The 18,369-nt window shown below is 42.8% G+C and overlaps 1 pseudogene; it reads right to left on the reverse strand.

Annotated features, from left to right (window-relative positions):
* Window positions 1-11,242: 11,242 nt before the first annotated feature.
* On the reverse strand, window positions 11,243-12,136 carry LOC139230157 (probable G-protein coupled receptor 139; annotated as a pseudogene).
* Window positions 12,137-18,369: the final 6,233 nt, after the last annotated feature.

The raw sequence follows: 18,369 nt of genomic DNA on the forward strand, positions 1-18,369 counted from the left end.
AGCAATAAAGCTCCAAATGATTAAATAAATCAAAATATATATATTTTTTCTAAATCATTTAATTTAGTTCAATTACAATTAATTTTAAATGTTTGAGGTGATTTTTGGATTGATGTGTTGTGTTTCTGTGTGATGTGGGGTATTCTAACTGAAAGTAGTAGGAGCTCCATACAAATAGAACTCACCATTACTATCAATGAGACTACTCCATGTTCATGGAATGCGTGGGCCTCTGCGCTGTGCTGTGCACCCAGGTCTCGGAGCGGAAGTGCTCATTCCTCCAGGACCACCAGGTACTTTTGTGTAAATGTTTTCCGTCAGAGGCATCCGCCCACGTGAAGTCTCAAACCGCAATTGCTGAGCAAATGTGTTCAATGGCACGGGAGCTTGAGACTGGGTTAGATTGATGGAATCTGGCCAACAAATCTTCAATGGACAGTGAGGCTTGTTCTTCCTGTTAGATAGTGATTATGTTTATACCATCTCTGCTTTCCGTGATAAAATGGAGCAATGTCAACTGAAGAGAACTTAGATGAAGACATATCACTGATCAGTGATGTCTCACACTAGAAGCAGTGGCTGTCCCAGTACGATAGATAGCTGGTGGTGCAGCAGACTGATAGTCTACAGCTGATAACCTGTGATTCTTTGCTTGGTGACATTCTTGTTATTCTGCAATCTGCACATGCACAAACCTCACAGGTAGCAGCAATGCACTTCCTCCACCCAGTATAAGAATATGGACACGTTTTTGCATTGTTTTTAACAAGTGTCAAAGGCAGAACAGCTAATATAGGAACTATACTTGAACAATATGAATATATGAGAAATAAAAACTGAAAATGCTGGAAATACTCAGCAGGTCTGGCAGCACCTGTGGAGAGAGGGAAAGCGTTAACGTTTCAGGTCCGTGACCTTTCATCAGTTCATCAACCTGTATTATTAACTCTGTTTCACTCCACACATGCTGCCTGACCTGCTGAGTATGACAAGCATTTTTTGAATTCATCAAATTTCAAACATTTGCAGTATCTCCCTTTTGTGTAAGCCACACAGAAATGTTTTAAACTCTGCGGTTGCTGACCCTATCTTTGATTACAATGTCACTAATGAGTAAAGCTTTATTTCAGGCACAGCAAAGATATGTAGATTGCGGAGATAAAATTGGAACTGGGAGATGACATTAGAATCCGGAGATAACATTGTAACAAGAGCGAACATTAAAACCCAGCAAGTATTGGACAATATGCTGATTAATGAAAGAAAGACTTGCATTTCGATCATGCTTTTCACGACCTCAGGATGTGCCAGAGTGCTTTTCAGGCAATGAAGTATAGTCACTGTTGTGATGACCAGGATGCATGTTTGGTAACATTATATCAGCGAGGGTGTATAAATTGTGAGACTTATGTCCATGACCACAACAAACTATGGGTACAAACCTGGGTACAGGTGTATTATAAATAAGTACAACACATATTATCAAATGATTTACTTCCAATACAATGAAGTAAAGCCTAACAAGCTAATAGTCAACAATCTTATCCTCCAAATCCCGGCGGTGCCCACCGAGCGACTGTGGCTCATTCGCTTGCTGTATTCTGTTGATGGTATTGCTCTTCCAGTCTTCCTCTGTGTCCGTGGTGCCTTCAGTGTCCAATAGCTGCTTCTTTTATAGCTTCCCCTGACCCGCACCCAATCTTGCCCACACACACACGCGACAGCTTTCAGCTGCCTGGATTCAACTCTTGCTATTCATTTCCAGCTTTCGACATTCAATACCTTATCTGTTGTTTTGCAGAACTTCTATATAAACAATAGTTTGGTCTGTAGCTTTAGCGATAATAATTGCATTGTTGGCCTTTGATTTATTTCGTGGCTAACTATTGTTCTGGCCTTGATCATCCTAGTTCTAACATAACAAATCTACTTTAGCAGTTACAATGATTAAAATAATATTGGCTCAATTTACCATCATGCTTTGCTTCGCAGCTTTTACCGTTGTTAGCTCAGCTTACACGCATTTTATTTAATTTTATGATAAATAATCAAATAAAACCATTATTAAAACACTATCACGACATGCAGGTAAGTTTTTTCTCAAAGGTGACAAAGCAAAACTCAGTTCGGAACTTTGGTGACTTTGAATGAGTGATAGCGTGCACAGCCTGGATATTGCTCGTGATCCTGGAAAGGGCTTTACACGTGATTTTTCGATACGTAGGATTGGCATATCATCATAAGGTGAATGTTTTGAAACAATAGTAAAAGCATTTAATTGTCAGAGGTATAACTCTCTCTAATTCCCAAGGTTCTGTTCTTAAAATGTTATGGCTTTCCCAACAATCGGAATGTCTGATCTAAATCGGTAATAGTTCGAGCTCCTGATTGATAAAATTTCAGAAATGTCAAACTAGCCATTTCTGTGTGAGGTTCTCGGGAGGCACACTATTCTTCACATCAAGGTGGGTTGAAGGACCAGGAAATAGCCAGATATTCAATCAATAATGTGTATTAATTAACACGCCAATGCTGCCCATGACATGCAGTGTCTAACATGAGTCAAAGACTGACAGGTATGCAACACACCAAGGCTGGGGAGCTGGCTTCTCCACACTGGTCATAACAGCTTCAAGTCAGGTTGCAAGGACTGGAGAATTTTGCGATGAAAAAAGATGGGATAGGCTGGAGTTGTTTACTTTGGAACAGAGAAGGTTGATGTGAATCTTGATTGAGGTGTATGAAATTTTGAAAAGATTCGAGATAGAATGGATACGAAGCACATATTTCCCCCAGCAGCGAGGTCAATACCAGCGGGCAAAGATCTTAAACAAATTGTTGAAAGTTTAGACAGGAATTGAGGAGCACTTGTATCACCCAGATGGGTTTGGGATCTGGAGGCCAGTGCCAGAAAGTAGAGGCAGAAACGCTCATCACATTTTAAAAGTACTTGGATGTGCACTTGAAGTGCTGTAATCTCCAGAGTCACGGACCAAGAGCTGGAAAGTGGAATTAGGCTCGATAACTCTTTGTCGGCCGCCACAGAAACCATTGTTTGAATCGCTTTATTCTGTAGTGTAAGTTTTTATGATTCCAAATGCAGAATCATGAAGTACAACAGTGTAGCCAGTACATAAGTGGTTATCTACAGGATCCAGAACATCAGCGCATTCTGTGTATAGGTTGTAGAGTGGTCAGCTCGTTTCGTGGTTAGGTGAGCTGCTATCAATAGTTCTCTATGCTCATGAATGTCTTTCAGCTTGTTTATCCTACTCCTGGCATCCTCATACATCAGAGTTCATTACCAGCTCCTTTAACATTGAAACTTTAACATCCTCAATATTTTACAAAAGGGACTTTATCGTCAGCCACATTCCGTAAAATTCCTCCAGATGCACTGGCATAAATAAATTCCACTTTCACACTGAACTCCGCTTGGCTGCAGCTATCTGAAATATCAACACTGGTGATAACGTTGTGAAGATTCACTTACTGTCAGACAACCTGTCAGCGCTGTGTTTCGTTATTAGAACCGATGTGAAGAGATTCAGAGCGGCAGTGAGGAGTATCATCACCTGCAGCCGATAGGGAAAAGGCAGGGGTAGATTCTGGGAAAGGACGAGAGGCGATGATGCATGGGTAGACCTCGCCCATCCAACTGATCGCCTGGCGCCTTCCACTTGAGATATCCGACAATTAACTCCGAGTGCATCCGGTTATTTTACTCGCTCAGATAATTTCACAATGAGAGTCAATGCATTCCTGACGTCACGTCTGATCTGTCTAGCTCTATTTTCGATTATGCCCCCTTTTTACTGGACTCAAACACCATAGGAAATAAGTTATCTTTATCAAATCTATCATGTCGTGCAATCATCTTAAACCCCCTATTGGATCACCCTTTAATCTTATTTACTCAAGTGAACACTACCGTAGCATATACAACCTCTGCTCGTAAGTTATTCCTTTTAGCCCAGTGTCAGTCTGGGCTGCACCCAATCCAGGCCAATATTTCCTTCCCGAGGTGCTCAGAACAGAAGGAATTACTACAGATGTGGTGTTTTCAACATTATAAACAATTGACGCATCACATACTCCGCTTTATAATCGCTCTCCCCTAACATTAAGGATAACATTGCATGAGCCAATTCTATGGCGTTGTGTATCTGTCTAATAACTTTCAATGATTTGCGTACGAATCCAAACATAAGAGATATAGGCTCCCATATTTCTTTGCACACATTGAACTCTATTTGCATGGTTTTGACCACTCACTTAATCTGTCTGTGACTCTTTGCAACTTCTGCTTCCAAAACCATTATTTGCCACCCCTCGCAACTTTGTGCCAGTTGCCTAAATCTCAAATCCTATCGCAAAATTAATAATAAATGCGGTGAAAAGTTGAGGTCCGAGAACAGATCCCTGTGGAACATCACTTATCACATCTCGACAATCAGAGTATGTACCTTTTAGCCCCACTCTCTTCTTTTTAACAGCATTGCCTTTTCAACATGCCTCACTGTTCTCGGTACTTATGCATCCCAAAGCTGCATCATTGATATCAATACGTCTGTAGTTAATTCGCAACCCTGGTTTAAATAGCATGCGGGTCCCTGGACATTATAAATTGCGATACCTAGTACAAGAGCAAAGACGTTAATCTAATCCAGTATAAGTCAGTGTTGTGGCCTGAGCTGGTGTACTGTGTCCGATTTTGGCACCCACACTGCAGGAAGGATGCCAGTTCCTTCGAGAGGGTGCAGAAGAGATTTACTAAAATTTTGTCGGGGATGAAGTACTTCAGTTACGTCTTAGTACAGACGAGGTCAGATTTAACAGCCGTGTTTAAAATTATGAAAGATGTTGATAATGTAGATAGGGATAAAGTGTTTTAACTGTCAGGGCTGACTGTAAACAGAGGGCAAGGCTTGAAGTTAATTGGCGAATGAACGATTTTTGGGATGAGCAGAAATTGTTTTATGCAGCGACTTGTTATGATCAGGGACCACTGCCTGTAATGGTGGTGGAAGCAAATTGAATATTAACTTTTGAAAGGCTATTGGAAATAAAACTGAAAGTGAGAACAGCACACGGCAATGGGAAACTAGCAACAGAGTGGGACGAACGGAACAGCTCCTACAAAGACCTGGCACAGACACCATGGGAAGAATGCACTCCTTCTATGCTGTATGATTCTATGATTATTTGCTGTTTCTTAACTCTACCCGGAGTGTTTCCACTGCCTGCTATATCTTACTGATGTTCTTTCTTTCAAATGCAGTAATGTTGTATTTTTTGGAAATATCTCTGCCCATCCTTTCCGTATTTTGCTATGAATTCTAAGGCCCATACAGGCTGGAATATTAAGTTCCCAATATTGAGGAGCTGCGCAAGACCTGTTCTCTCCTTGACTTTCTTCCTTTCCCAAATCAATTCCTTTCATCGTTTCTCATCCGATCTACCACTCGATTTTGTTGACAGCGCCGCAATGAAATCTATTTCCCAGTTTCAATTCGCAGACGTTTTCTGTACAAGTTTACCATCACCGGATCATTGATTTTTTTCTGACAAGTTAATGGCCACATCTTCGAACGCGAGTCACGTACTTATTGGGTGGCCTTCGGCTCAGGAGACAGGACAATGCAACTCGTTGAGATTCTGAGGGAAATTATTTCCACAGGTTTGCTTAACGGAATCTTTTGTAAGATACAATAAGATTACGAAGAAATTGAATTCAATCTGTTGAGCAAATCACAACACACGTCTTGAAAGAAGGAGGAAGTTGGATTTGACTGAGTTTTCCGGTTGATGCCGTGACAAATTCTGAAAATTGATTAACGATTGTTTCGCTCTTGGTAACCAATAAATACACTTCAGCTGTGTCACGCTGTTTCCTGCAACTATTTACAACCAGTGACAGTTCCACACTGCCGGATACATGAAGGGCAACGGGTGCTTTAATTCCATGATCTCCGCCTGAAAACTCCCTTTAGCTGCTCCGCTGCTGAGATTCGGTTCCTTGTCTCAGCCAAGTGCACCGTCCGTCTAGTGTCAGTGGAGAAAGCGGCCGTAATTTTAACATCGTTCAATATACGGGAACTCCACGGGGAGGTCGATTTTACATCTAGCCATATAGTGAAGTCTATGCAGAGTTAGATCGGGCGGGAAGTAAATCTCGCACTCACACCTGTCTCGTGGGGTTGCCGACAAATGAATGTGGGTAGAATTGCCCTCGTGACATATAAACCATATCTGGGTTGAACCCGTCTGCCGTCCAGGGACAATTTCCAGGCGGGAACATTTATATATGACCAAGGAAATTTCACCCCGCCTGAATTTTACACTTCCCAAAGCATTGGACACTGAATTTATACGTGAAATCCCCGAACGTCCAAAGATCCAAACAGGAACCACTGCTTTAGAATGGTTGTTTTCCAGAGAGCCCGCAAATTCCCTGACAGTACCACCAGCAAAAGATTTTACAATAATGTCATTATTTGTGCTAATTTACAACAAGAGTGGAACATTCGTGGTCAGCCGCGTTTCAGACGCATCTTAAACTGGGCTGGAACCCTTTTTGTCATCAACATATAGTGCTCGATTTCCCCGACCTCGGCAGGCGCGGTGCCGGCCGGGGTCGGTGGCAGTTCCAGCCCGCTCTGCAGAATGATTTTCCTCTGATTGAGCATGTTTCCCCGCCAATTGAAGGAACTGTGTCTGATGACGCCATTTGATGACGCCTCATCAGCAGGTTCCCTTAAAGGGAAGATTTGCTGTCAGTGTTCGACAGCATTGAGTTGTTGCAAATCTGACAATCCCTGCACAAAAATGCATGGCTGATCTCAGGCTCTTCCATTCCTCCAACCAAAAGCGTTTGGGCGGAGTTAAAGCACAGAGAGAGGTCCTCTTCCCTTACAATGGGTGGAAGGTACCTCCCCAGGGACAGTAGTAGCCTGGTTGCACATTGCACATGAGGGCACAAGCAGTGCTGTCGTCAGGTGGAGCCTGCTGCAGTGGCACAAACTTCCGATGATCTCAGTGGGTCACAAAACATTATTGCAAAGCCATATTCCACCTCATCCTGCTGTGCCACTCATTAGGTCCCCATCAGTCAGCCTTCCCTACTCGATTCCTACACATATTCACAACAACTTCCCTTGAACCTCCACCCACCCCTCTCTATCTACATTATCACTTCCACTTCTCAATAGCCACCCTCATATTCACCCTCGTCCTATTCTAATCATAGCAACTATTCAGACACAAGTGTAGGCTTTTAGGGCTTTTGAATATATTAATGTAAAGTTTCTATTCATCATCATCGGCGGTCCTTCGAACGACAATGACTTGCTTCCACGAGTGTTCACAGATATTTCAAATGAAGGACCCGATGTTCCTCTCCTGAACTCCAGTTGAGAGGGCGGAAGCTGCCTGTGTGTGATTTTCTTTTTAACGTTTGGTGACCACACGGGCTTGACAGAGCTCGGTCATTATCCAGTGGCAAGGATTAACCAGGACGACTGGAGAACTGCATTGCTGCACGGACCTAGGACGCAAAATGATCTAAATATCGCAGTGTGGGCAGGCCCATGCTGCCCCTAGGTCCTCGGCTCTTATTTTAACGTGGTGTCAAAGATTGAAAACGTTATTTTGAACACTGCCTTTGTGGTCAGATTTGTGTGCACCTTTGTATGTGGTTCAGATAGTTGCAGTGAATATTGAGACATAATGGTACACCCCGCAATCGTGATGAATGTGAAGTGAATGGCTTGTTCATTGTAGGTATGTTTTATGCTGCTGTTGTGGGGTAGTGCCAACCAAGTGCATCATGTGACAGCTATGGTGCACAGCGTCAATTAAAGTAAATCTGGCTTCCCGGGCAACAATGTGGTCTGGTGCTGATGCCCTGTGAGCTGTGCGGCACCAATTGACTGTAAAGAATGTTGATGTTTAAATAGTGCTGCTGGTGTTGTGGCTGATTATGGTGGGAGTCTGAGGATCAAGCTGATATAGCCTCAAGAACACCAATTCTAATGTAATAAATGGCTGGTGAAGCTGAGATGTCAATGGTGGGATAGGATGTTCCAATGATGTGACACTGGAGAGAGAGTTCATTCCAAACGCTTAGAACCTGAATAATGCTCAATCACCCTTTCTAATGCAATAAGAAACAGCTTTTAATCGGGTAAAGTGAACAGCGCTAAGATGGGAGTATTTATAACAAAATTCCACCAGTGGCACTGGCGTGAATAAATTCCACTTTCACACTGACCTCCGCTTGGCTGCAGCTGTCTGAAATATCAACACTGATGATAACGATGTGAAGATTCACTTACTTTCAGACAAACTGTCAGCGCTGTGTTTTGGTATTAGAACCAATGTGATGAGATTCAGTGCGGCATTGAGGAATATCATCACTTTCCGCCAATAGGGAAAAGGCAGGGATAGATTCTGGGAAAGGACGAGAGGCGTTGCATGGGTAGACCTCCCCCTTCGAAGTGATCGGCTGGTGCCTTCCAGCTGAGATAACCGACAATTGACTCCGAGTGAATCCGGCTATTTTAATCGAACAGATAATTTCACATTGAGAGTAAATGGATTCCTGACATCACGTCTGAACTGTCTAGTCACCACATGGGCTTGACAGAGCTAGGCCATTATCCAGTGGCAAGGATTAACCAGGACAACTGGAGACCTGCTTTGCTGCACGGACCTAGTGCGCACGTATATCACAGCGTGGGCAGGTCCATGGTGCCTCTCGGCCCTCGGCTCTCCTATTAATGGGCTGTCAAAGGTATAAAACGTTATTTACAACACTTTTCCTTCGTGGTCAGTTTTGTGTGCACCTTTGTATGTTGCTCAGTGAGTTGCAGTGAATGTTGAGACACAATAGTGATGAATGTAAAATGAATGGCTTGCTCATTATAGGTATGCTTTAAGATGTTGGTGTGGGGTGGTGCCAACCAGTTTCATCGTGTGACAGCTTTGGTGTACAGCATCGAGTAAGGTAAATCTGACTTCCCGGGCAGCAATGTAGTCAGTTGCTGATGCCCTGTGACCTGTGCAGCATCAATTGATTGTGAAGAATGTTGATGTTTTAATTGGTGCTGCTGGTGTGCCTGGTGCTGCCGGTGTTGTGGCTGATTATGGCGGAAGTCGGAGGAGCAAGCTGATAGAGTTTCAAGGACAATTCTAATGTAATAGATGGCTGGTGAAGCTGCGATATCAATGGTGAGATAGGATGTTCCAATGAGGTGACACTGGATGGAGATTTCATTCCAAACGCTTGCAACCTGCATAATGCTCAATCCCCCTTCTTAATGCAGTAAGAAACATCTTTTGATCTTGGGAAGTTAACAGCGCTAAGGTGTTAGCATTTATAATAAATTGCAGCTTTCAAGTAAATAAATGAATTAATGGTCACGCAACTCCCGACGTCCTTACCTGACGAGATTCCTGAGCAATGTAAACCCGATGTTCAACCTGGTAAAATGGTAAGTTAAGCTCAAAATTATTTTTAAAATGATGTTAACAAGGTCGGAAAATTATCTAAACTTACTCCCCGCCAATGCGTGTCGGTCAGCTTAGTCCTGACAGACCCGACTTCTGGGCATAAAGCGTGGTGGCGGCTTGATAGCGGGGTCGCGATCCGCTGACAGAAAAAAAATAATTTCCCACCTGACCCACGAAAAACCTTGCATGCTGATGGCCCTACAAATCTCAGGCATATTTGATTAAGAATTGTCTTATTATTACGCTGCATATTTTACCTTTCATTGTGTATCAGCTATCATCAAATTCAAGACTGAATGTTTACATTAATCACCTGCTGGCAAACTGGCAGTATCAGGTCGATCCATCGCTTTGCTGAACACCCGATTTTGCTTCAATGGAAATAGTCCACTTTCTGCCAGGCCATAAAAGTGAAAATTGATCCAAGGACCCCAAGGAAATCTTCCCTCTGTGCGTCTGATATCCCAATGTGAAATTACATGTTCACTGTAATTATACTAATTAGTTTAAAATTACACCCGTGGTTAGACACGTCGCCCAATAGTACCCAGCATATTTATTGGCCCCCGAAATTGCTGTCGAAGGTTTCCTGCATGGAAATACCTCCATTACACAAAGAAGAACCGCACCTATCTGGGACCTCAGTTTGCATAATGACTCACGCTCCTGGGCCTCTACAGGAACTCGGGGATTCAGGCGGTTTGCAGGCACCACTGGAATCATATGGGGTAACCCAATGAATGAGAGAAGGCAAATCCCTATTCATGATTATGGGGCGGGTTGGCGGATTGTATATGAAGAGAAACCTCCGCTCCTTGCGTGGGCAAGTACAGCAGGAGAGGTGGCATGCAGCAGAGGAATGGCGAGGTAGGACAAATGAGCAGTGAGAGATTGCAGCGACACATGATCAGGGTCCAGGAGAGTCATGAGATCGAGGCCCAGCAGAGCGAGTGTCCAAGGGCAGGACGGGGCAGCACACACTGTGAAATGTGTGTGCACTAGGTGCGTGTTGCAGAGCTGGTCTCCAGTCGTCTTGGATAATGCTTGCCACTGGACCAAGACCTAGCTCTGTCAAGCCCATGTGGTGGCTGATGGGCAACGGATTTATTTAAAAATCCATGCTCAGGGCTCTTCCACCCTTCAAGATGTAATACTGGACTTGGAATGTCAGTTCCTGCATTAAAATACCTGTGAACTGATCTGATTTTTGCCTGGAAGCAAGTCATTCTTGGTACGAGGGACCGCCTAAGATGTATGAACAGAAACTTCATATGCATGAAGGACAATATTCCCAAAAAGCATGTACACATCAAATAAATAAAAAAGTTATATATTACAATTTAATTAAAATGCCAATTAATTAAATATTTTAAAGGAATTAATTCTTTTGAAAAATAAATAATAATAATTAAATGGGCTATAAAATAACCTTACCTTATTTAATGGCGTTTTACTGTTTAAATGATTGAAGAAAATATATATTCATATAAACTCTGACTTTGGTAAAAGCAGGGTTTTTGTCTGCTTCTGTCAGGTGTCAGAATGTCATGGTCATTCGCTGCGTATGTAGCCCAACTCTCCACCCGCAGAAGCCCTTTTCCCAGGGATGCGGCGGATAGTGAAGAAGGTTCCAGACAAATGAAAATTTCCAAGTTTGCAGTCCATGCGAACCTAAATGATCGAGTGATCGAGCTAATGGGCAATGAACTCTGATCGAATCCGAGTACTCTCATTCCTTAAATAATTTAATCATGAAAGAAAATGGATGTTTCAAAATGTTAATCATCTCCTCTCGGAATTTCCTCTGGATCAATGCATAATGCAGGTGTTTGTACAGGAGCTGGCGTACATCAACAAGAGCGTGATTCTAATCGCCAAATAAAGCGAGTTTTGACTTTTCTGTGCAATCGTTTCTGTGAGCTTAAAACAGATGTCAATTATCACAACTGGCGTCCACAAGACAATGAAGCACCCCGAGATAGCGAAGAGCAGAATGATAGATGTTCTTCGGTTCTTCATCCCGGGATCACTGCTGCACTCCCCATTGCTGCGGCTCTTCAGGGCTCTGCGAGCTCTACTGGCCACTAAGATGTACTTGGCAGTGAGGGAATTTAACAGCAATAGCAAAGCGAATGGCACTATTGGGACTGAGAGATTCGCAATCCAGTTGTAAGCTATCCATGCAGGGGAAGAACGATAACCCATTACTGTCTGGCAGCCCCACTCTATATCCCCAACAATATAGGATGGCTCATAACGGAAATAAACAGGAATGTTTATCAAAAAAGCTGAGCACACCCACGATTGTTAGAACCACAGTGGCAGTTCTTTCGGTGCAATATTTTAATTTCAATTTCTGACAACAAATGGTTACGAAGCGGTCAAAGGTGAACGATACTGTCGACCAGACAGAGAGTTGGACGCTGGATACTTGTATGAATGCAATAAAACTACAAACATTGGTGTACTTCAAGAATGAATCTGGGAAATGATAACTAAAGATACTATATATAGTTACATTAAAGACACAGACCATTAGATCTGCTATGGCCATGGTTACCATGTAACGAGTTATTCCTTTGGCGAGACCGCACTTTCCCCGGGACAGGATGATAACCGACATCAGGTTCATTGCAAGAAATTGGAAAACAAGACAGTTAGCAAAGAAATAGATCAGCAGTCTGAAATTACAACTCAGGTGAATTGTGTGGTTAGCAATTACCAGTCCGGGAGATTGTTACATGATTCCAGCTGTGTGACACGTCTCTCCCACACTCATTGTGTAGGGTCCATCCTGCGTTTGTCTTGAATTACTTTCTGCTTTAAGGCATTGGCTTACTGCGTACAGTTCTGGTAACCACATTGCAGGAAAGATGCGATTGCAGCAGAGAAGTTATGGTTTAGATTGAGGAGGATGTTGCTGCGACTGCAAAATTGTTTAGCTATGAGTAAAGATAGGATCGGCTGGGATTGTTTACTTTAGAACAGATGAGTCTGAGGAGAGATTGAAGTGCGGTGTGTAACTTTATGAGGGACCAAGATACAGTGGATAGAAATGATCTATTTCCCTTATCGGTTGGATCAATGAACAGGGCAAAGGAATTAATTGTAATCTTAGAAGGATGAGAGGCGTATTTTAGAGAACCTTTTTCAACCAGAGGGTGGTATTGGTCTGGAACTCACTGCCTCATATTGTGGTCGAGGCAGAAATCCTCATCACATTTAAAAGGACTTGACATTCTGGTTGACATTACTACAGGGCTAAGGAACTAGAACTGGAATGTGGGATTAGACTGGATAGCTCTTTTCCAGCGACTACCAACACGATGGGCCGAATGGCCTCCAACTGTGCTATAAAATACCCTGGTTTAAATCAATCTATGGGTCAGAATCTGAGACCCTGACAGTAAATATTGTCCCATATATTGGACACATCGGTGTTTTGAAAACAAATATCTTGGAAAAGTGGTAACAGTTGTTTCAACCCTTGGAACAAAAAACAGGTTAAGACTCTGTTTACGGATCATCATTTGTTAACACTGATGGAGCACGGAGGCAAGCTTCATCTAACCCGTCCTTCGGAACACAACAAAATTGGATATAAGGCTGGCTTTACACCTCGCTTGATTTTACAGTTTAGTAAAGTCTCCGGAGTGCAATAGTGTGCGGGTGTAGAAGCAGCGTTCCACCCGATCCGGTGGGTTCCCACCTGGCCTCTTTGGCTCATGTTACCCCACTGCGAGCAAACTGCAGACCTTTCATATATTTGTCAACGTGCATTTGTTGCTGAGTTTCATCGATGGTTGTAACATTAAAGTAGGTCAGGTCAAGGCCTGCCACCTGCTACCATAATTAAAGTAGCTGGATAGACTTTTGCCCAGCAGTGAAGCGGTTAAGTGATGTTGTCAATGCTAAAAAATTCCAAAAGCTTCAAGTGGATGACCATCTGGAGCAGCGTCCTGCGAATCTGGATGGGCAAAACTTATGAAAAGGTGTGTTAAATTCGCCGATGTTATCGATATCCTGTGAACTATACATTCAGAGAACAAGACATTTCCGATGATAGACGGTCGATTGTAATGACGATGATATCACAAAAGTTGTCATGTTAAAGTAAATAAGGAAAAGTGAGAGACTTCTGTTCAGTAATCTGCCGCTAGAAACTTGGCAATCAAGGAACAAAATATGGAGACAAACAGCATGTAGAAATGGAAAATAAAACAATGCATTCAAAGAATGGCCTTCCAAAATTAACAATTGCGCGTCTTTACTTACCAGGAATGCCGATAATTGCAAGAATCGGATAGCAAAACACTGTGCCGTCTGCTAAACCCATTTTAAACGAAATGGAACAACGTTTGGGAGCAAGAATCTTGCTGATGTACTAAAGCAACGCATTGAAAGCAGCCCTGATTTATACAAGAAGAAATTCTCCGTTGAGTCACCAAAGTTACAGAAGGGTATTCATTAGGGACAGGCAATCCAATAAACACCATTAAGTAATTTCTTTCGAAATCAATGAGCAAAGTTAGCTCTGCAGACACTAATTGGGGATTGCGAAAAACAAGGTTACCGATGGCACTTTCAGGCTCAGGAATCGCCAGATCTGGGTCTATGGCATCTCCCAGCATTTCGAGCTCACGAACGAGTTAGAGATAATTCGATGCTTCAATAATTTGCCAAATCCAATCCCTTTTTTGTCTCCTCACTTACATCATCAGATAGTTCAAAAATTCCTGCTGTATACCATCCTGCAAAAGGCACACTGATTGCACTTTAAATACTTGCATCAGCTTATCATCAGCAGGTAGCAATAGTATTGCCACTTGAAACAAGGTCGCTTTTCTTGCAAGCTTACCACGCCAATCCAAATCTTCACACTTACACCAAACGAAATTGGCATTTCATTTTGCAGATTGTCATTTGTTCATATAATAGTTAATTTGGGATCTAATTGTTTCTAATTTTTTATTATACCATCGAATCCATTTGGAATCTTTGGGGAAATTCAAACAAAAAACAAGGCTTCCAGACCAGATGAAATGCCCATAGAAGTACTAAAATGTAGTGGAGAAGTACTCATGGCACAAGTCCATGATTTAAACTCTCATATCTGGAAGGAGGAGTGCGTGTCAGGGGCTCTCAGAGAGGGTGTAATCGTGACCATCTTCAAGAAGGGTGAGAAGTCCAACTGCGGTAATTACTTAGAATGTCCTTGCTGTCTGTTGCAGGAGAAATCATAGAAATATAGAAAAAAAGAAAATAGTTGCAGGAGTAGGCCATTCTGCACTTCGAGCCTGCACCGCCATTCAATAAGATCATGGCTGATCATTCTCTCAGTTCCCCTTTCCTGCTTTCTCTCCATACCCCTTGATCCCCTTAGCCATAAGGGCCATATCTAACTCCCTCTTGAATATATCCAATGAACTGGCATCAACAACTCTCTGCGGCATGGAATTCCACAGGTTACCAGCTCTCTGAGGAAGAATTTTCTTCTCATCTCAGTCCAAAATGGCCTACCCCTTACCCGAAGACTATGTCCTCTGGTTCTGGACTTTCGCAACATCGGGTACATTCTTCCGGCATCTAACCTGTCCAGTCCCGTCAGAATCTTATACATTTCTATGAGATCCGCTGTCATTCTGCTAAACTCCAGTGAATAAAGGCCCAGTTGATTCAGTCTCTCCTCATGTGAAAGTCCAGCCATCCCTGGAATCAATCTGGTGGACCTTCGCTGCACTACCTCAATAGCAAGAACGTCCTTCCTCAGATTAGGAGAGCAAAACTGAACACACTCTTCCAGGTGAGGCCTCACTCAGGCCCTGTTCAACTGCAGTAAGACCTCCCTGCTCCTATACTCAATTTCCCTAACTATGAAGGCCAACATACCATATGTCTTCTCCACTGCCTGCTGTACATGCATGCCAACTTCCACGACTGATGGACCATAACACCCAGGTCTCTTTGCACCTCACCTTTTCCTAATCTGCCACCTTCTTGTTTTTGCCCCTAAAATGGATAACCTCACATTTATCCACATTATACTGCATCTGGAATGCATTTGCCCACCCACCTAAGCTATCCAAGTCAACCTGCAGCCTTTTGGCATCCCCCTCACAGCTCACACCGCCACCCAGTTTAGTGTCATCTGCAAATTTGAGATATTTCACTCAATTCCTGCATCTAAACCGTTAATGTATATTTTAAAGAGCTGGGGTCTCAGCACTGAGCCCTGCGGTACTCCACTAGCCACTGCCTGCCATTCTGCAAATGTCCCGTTTATCCCGACTCTCTGCTTCCTGTCTGCCAACCAGTTCTCTATCCATGGCACTACATTATCCCCAATACCATGCGCTTTTATTTTGCACACAAATCTCTTGTGCGGGACCTTGTCAAAAGCCCAAAAGCCGAAAGTCCAAATACATCACATCCACTGCTTATCTCTTGTCCAATCTGCTCGTTACATCCGCAAAAAACATTCCAAAAGATTTGTTAAGCTTGATTTCCCATTCATAAATCCATGCTGACTTGGACCAATCCTGTCACTGCTTTCCAAATGGGCTGCTATTTCAATCTTAATGATCGATTCCAACATTTTCCCCACTACTGATGTCATGCTAACCGGTCTATAATTTCGCGTTTTCTCTCTCCCTCCTTTTTTTAATAAGTGATGTTACATTAGCTACCCTCCAGTCCATAGGAAATGATCCAGAGGTGATATACTTTTGGAAAATGATGACTAATGCATCCACTATTTCTAGGGCCACTTCCCTAAGTACTCTGGGATGCAAACTATCAGGCCGCAGGGATTTATCGGCCTTCAATTCCATCAATTTCCCTGACACACTTTCCTGCCTAATAAGGATATCCTTCAGTTTCTCCTTCTCACGAGACCCACTGTCCCCGAGTACTTTCCGAAGCGTATTTGTGTCTTCGTTTGTGAAGACAAATCCGAAGTATTTCTTCAATTAGTCTGCCATTTCTTTGTACCCGGTTATAAATTCACATGAATCCGACTGAAAGGGACCTACGTTTGTCTTCACAAATCTTTTTCTCTTCACATATTTATAGAAGCTTTTGCAGTCAGTTTTTATGTCCCCTGCAAGCTTCCTCTCGTACTCTATTTTCTGTCTCTTAATTAAACTCTTAGTCCTCCTCTGTTGCATTCTAACTTTCTCCCAGTCCTCAGGTTTGTTGCTTTTTCTTCCCTTTAAAAACCCTATCCCGAACCGTAAATGCAAACACAACGTCAACCACACGTTGTAATTCAATGACATCGGTTGGAAAAACCTTGGATCTATACAGGAGGCGCCTAAGGTTGAACCATTTCCCCATGTATTGAAGATTAACTCCACTCCAGTGAGGAGATTGTTAAAGGTGAAATAAAGCATTGCAGCGACAAACTTTGAAAAGAGCATTGGTGCCTTGCTTGACACCTCTACACTTGAATCAACCTTCGGCTGCCTGAGGAATAGAGTGTTCCAAGGCCAGGAACTCAAACAAGGCTACTAGGTTATGGTCTATAGAGCAGTAGTAAAAGCTTCCCACCCCCACTATATGCTTATATGCTTCAGCGACATGGACTATGAAAAGTAAGCACGTCAAAGCACTGGAGATGTAGAACAAATGCGACAAAATCCTGAAATATCATTGCCAAGATTGGCGCACCAACATCAGCATTCTCTCTCAGGCCAAGATCGCCATCATCGAGGCATTGACCACGCACGATCAGCATCGATGTGCAGGCCATATTGTGCAAATGCCAGAAATATAGACCCCTGAAACAAGAACTCTAATCTGAAGTACGCAACGGCAAATTAAACCCAGGAGGACATAAGAAGCGCTTCAAAGACACTCTCAAAGCTTCATTGAAAAAATGTAACATCCCCACCGAATCTCGGAAATTCCAAGAATAAAACCGATTCAAGTGGAGGAGAAGCATCCGAGAAGGCGCTGAACACATTGCGTCTCTTTGTCGGCAGCACACGGTAGCAAAGTACATAGAGCTGCAGGAGCGTTTGATAAATCAAGCAACCGCCCACATGTTCCTGCAACCACCATCTGCCCCACCTGTGACAGAGTCTATAGATCCCGCATTGGTCTCATTAATCACCTTAGAATTTATCTTAGTGTGGAAGCAAGTTATCCACGACTCTTGGGGATTGCCTAGAAAGAAGAGGAAGATACTGTTCCAATTGGCTTGCAGAGATACAGGTACTGAGAACCTGCATCGTGTAACGGTTTGCAAAAGAGCAAACATTTTTCAAAATGTCAGAAGACTTTCAATGGGTAAATTGGCTAATACTCCTCGGTGGTGATGAGACCGATGTAGAAAGTTTGTACCCAAAATCAAAAAAAGACATGTGGTATCAAAAAGTCACGTTGGCTGGCTGGCTATGAACACAGTTAAATAAGATGTAGACAGAAACGTTTCTATATATTATAAACAGTTAATGCCCAAATAAACAGGGTTGAATACAAGGGACAACTAAAGAAAAGGTGGATGGTATTAAATCATAAAAAAGGCTAATGGAAAAATTGATTGTAGGCAACTCTGGCAGGAATGGGAAGAGCTTTTTTAGTTATGTGAAGAATGAGGGTACTATCAAAAAGTGTATTGGACCACAGAAGGTTGTTCAAGGACAGTTTACAAAGGACTCACTAAATATGATAGAAATATTAAATTCGTACTTTGCAGTAGTCGTCACCCTTGAAGATGATGCTCCAATATTTGAACTTAATATTGCTAAAGCTTAGCAACCGACATTTCCATGTGTACTGTGACACCCAGTAGAATAAATATAGGTCATTGAACAACGGACTCCCACAGGGTTCTGTTCTGGCACCCATGTTATT

Source organism: Pristiophorus japonicus, chromosome 19, assembly GCF_044704955.1.
Source record: "Pristiophorus japonicus isolate sPriJap1 chromosome 19, sPriJap1.hap1, whole genome shotgun sequence".
NCBI classification, from domain to species: Eukaryota; Metazoa; Chordata; class Chondrichthyes; family Pristiophoridae; genus Pristiophorus; species Pristiophorus japonicus.